This window comes from Limulus polyphemus, unplaced genomic scaffold (assembly GCF_000517525.1).
Source record: "Limulus polyphemus unplaced genomic scaffold, Limulus_polyphemus-2.1.2 Scaffold650, whole genome shotgun sequence".
In the NCBI taxonomy this organism is placed as follows: domain Eukaryota; kingdom Metazoa; phylum Arthropoda; class Merostomata; order Xiphosura; family Limulidae; genus Limulus; species Limulus polyphemus.
In genome coordinates this window covers 209,889-213,833 of record NW_013666260.1, presented here as the reverse complement: position 1 = coordinate 213,833, position 3,945 = coordinate 209,889, and positions in this window count along the sequence as shown.

The following is a 3,945-nucleotide window of genomic DNA, read 5'->3' as shown; positions in this document are numbered from 1 at the left end:
ACCTGGCCATGCCGGGCCTTCTCATCGCGGGAATCAAACACGGACATTTTGTGTTATAAGACCTTAAGCTTACTGCTGAGCCACCGGGGAGGTAACTGTGAATGTAAAAAAAATTCTAATTTTTAAAGTTATATTTTACATGTTTAGTGTTTTTCCACCCCAAAACATTGACGTTGAATATTCTAATTTTGTAAAATTTAAACCTTCATTAATTAGTCTTATTAAATATAATTTCTTTGTTTGTTGTTAAGTGCAAAGCTACACAATGAACTGTGTTGTGCCCACCGCAGTCCCAAATAAAGAAAACATTCTAACATAACTGACTAAAAGCAAATAAAAATATGTTAGATTAAGCATTAATACCATATAATATAATTTAGTTGAAGATATGAGAATTCTTTTTTGGTTTAAACTTACAACGCTAGAGTATGATTTCAGCTGATTCTAAATGAAGAAATTGTTGGTTGCTGTTAAAACCTCACTCGAAATATCTTAGTCGTGCTCTATCTGACGATCGTGCATCTCAACAATAACCCTGAAGCTTAGTTTTCACTACAAAAGGTTCCATCACAAGTCTTTTATGTTCAACGCACATCATTCTCCTTGAAGGCTTTCCATAAGCCATCTAGTCTACGAAGAAGACAGTTTATGTCCATTTTAATAATTGAATCGCATAGAAATGTATAGGCGCTGCATCTGAAGACTCGACCAGTATGTCTTCCTATGGATAGCAACATATTCATAGCTTAAGAACAAATAAGAGTACCCGTTTTATTCTTCAGCTGCTTAGATAGGTGATAGTTGAATGTGAGGTGTGACTGGAAGCTTTATTTCGGTGAACTCATACCCTGTTGGCCTCGTTTCCAGATGGAGATTCTTCTTCATTATGTTGAACATTAGAAGTTGGGATACAAGCATGAACTTTGCCACTGACCTTTGTGTTTGTTGATTATCGCTTGCTACAAGACATCGCACTTTGCTTATCACGGCTGAGGTATGACTTGTTGTGGGTCTCTTTTTTGGATGGTCCTGTTCCCCCAAATTGATCCACATTTCTTTGGTTTTCCAGTGCCATTGAATAGAAAGGATATCCCAGTTTTGGAAAGTGTAAATCCATGATCTGAGTGTATGAATATTTTTCGTCGGAAAAGGCTGTAACATACCCTTCCCAAAAGCGATAAATACTGGTAGCATAACACCATCTACACTACACCAAACAATATCAAACTTGGTTCTTATATATTTTGTTCCACCGCGATTTTATATCGACTGTCTTTGTCACGTGCCTTGCCAATTTTTTTTATACAAAATCGTTTTAACGTAATGCACTCAGACTTCTGTGTACTACTAGTGTAGAGGTAACTGTACAGTCTTTCAGCCGCTATTTCTCATGATAGCTTAAGAGCAAATTGGCCATAACGGGTTCAGGTTTATAGATCCCACACTGACGCCAGCAACTTAATCAGAAATTATTTCCACAAGTGTAATTCTCTAACGACAAAAGACGTTAACTTAAAAAGCACGTACTTCTTTAAGCTGTTCATAACACACGAGAAAGGAAAAACAAATTCAAAAATAATAGTGTTTTTTTTAAAGGAACTATTAATATATAATAAATGTCTCAATGTAAACACTCTTTGAAAACTCATCGTTATTGATTTCTAAATGTTTCGACGCATGTAATAAAACCGTTGAAGCTGATTGCTTTACTACAATGAACAGAAATGAGAATAAAATTTAATTAAAAGTGCGAAAATCTTGTGACTGTCTGTATGAAGCCCACCCTTAAGCTATAAATCTCACCTTATCCTCTCTCCAACTCGTGATCTTTTTCTGTATTTTAATTTCCGACGGTTTGAGAAATGTCTTTATGCAAATTAAAGCCCTTACAGAAAATTTATCGAAGCATTTCTAATCTATCATTTTGTTTTTAGTTTATAAATCACATACCACATTCAAAAGACACATTGAGCAATGATGTTTCGTATATGCTCTTATTTGTTTATTTACCTGGCGTGGCCTAGTAGCTAGCGTGCTGGATTGTTAATTTGAAGGTTTGCTTCCCGACCGTGGAGCAAAAACGTATTCCGAACGTTGGCGTCGTAGCTGAGCCATAAGAGTAAGTGAAATCCCGTTACTCATTCAAATAGGAGTAGCCTAATTAATGGGAGTGGAACATCAGACTAACCTTTAGCCTATCAGTTCAAAAGTTTGGACGGCTATCCACAGGTAGCCATTGTGTAGATTTTCGCAAAACTCTAAAACATACAAAGTTTTTTTTTTTACTCTATACTATCTCTTTGGTTTTAGGATCATAACTGGAAATGTTTAACCCTGCATTAGTACCCTTGCTGTATGGAACAACTTTCGTACCATGGGGTTGCGCCGCACCCCCCACCCCTCACACACAAAACATATTAAGTTTTATTAGATCGTTAATCTATCTATGTGTGCATTTAAAGTAAACATATTGTGAACGATTCAATAGAATATTGTTCATTTTTGTATGTTTTAGTAGTGTTAATACAGGAATAATGGAAAATTTCAGATGTTGATGCTTGATCTTGCTTTATTTACAGAAATTTAGATGATTAAAAAAAGTAAATTATTTTTTGATCTAATCATCTTCCTTTGAATTATTTTGAACTAAAAAGATCATTGATTGAGCAATATCAATGAAAATGATAAATAATAGACAGATAGTTAATCCAGGAAAACATACCTTGGTTTAGTACTGTGGGGTATTTTGCTCCCCAAACCACAAGAAATCACATGTTGTTGTCAGCTCAGCTGGGGTAGAAATGGGAGACACAAGGTGTGTACTCTAACGGCAGTTTTAGGAAGCTATCAGGAACAGCAAAGACCGAGGTGCTTACATCTGTTTGTGAGATTGTTTAAAAAGTTTTTGGTGTAGAAAAACAACTATGGTACGAATGTAGGGTGAGACTAAGTATCCCCTCCAACCCAAACAGACACGCCACTGCTAATGATTCTATAAATTAAACTAATTGAAGCATTTAACAAATTTATTTTAAGAACAATAAGCACAACTTTCAAAATGAGCAGAAAATCCAGAGAATCTTTGCTTGTGAGTTTAGTGCAAAGTATCTTAATATATAAATGTGTGTTTGACAGTATAGTCGGGTTTTTGGTCTCGAATGAATGGAAGTTTAGACCAGATGAAGAAACAAAAATAGACGTCTGGCAAAATGCATCGATCATCTTACCGTATGATTGTATAAATTAAGAAACTGTACCCTCATACTGGATGGATCACTGTTGATAGTCGTGGAGGAACTGGCGGCTCATAAAATCAATGTGAGACGCCTTTAATTAACCGCTAGTAAAGAACGTTTTGAATTCTTTAAAAATATTTAATAGTGAGCTCATAAATTAGCTAATATTTCAGTATCTTGTCGTTGACGATTTCTAATAGAATCCTGGATATAAACAAGTTAGTTAATACTTTTAAAAAATGTCGGGTGCTTCTAAGTAGCCGAGATTTTATCACGCTCTAGCTATTCTCAACTTCTCATAACTTACGGCCAAATGTATCGATGAGAGCAAGAATATTGAAATGTTGAATCAATGCAGTATAATCATTGTCAGGTTTTCTTTCGTTGTGACTTGTCCTACGACACTACATACTCCTAATTAGTCCATTATCTCAAACTAAACAACATTATTCCTTAATCTTTTTTTTTTCCTATTCTTTTCTGTTTTAATTTGCCTTGTTTTGGAGCCATTGAGAATTTTAACCGTTCATATGCTATTATGGCCAGGTGGTTAGGGCGCTCGACTCGCAATCTGAGGGTCGCGGGTTCGAATCCCCGTCCCACCAAACATGCTCGCCCTTTCAGGTGTGGGGGCGTTATAATGTGACGGTCAATCCCTCTATTCGTTGGTAAAAGAGTAGGCCCAGAATTGGCGGTGGGTGGTGATGAC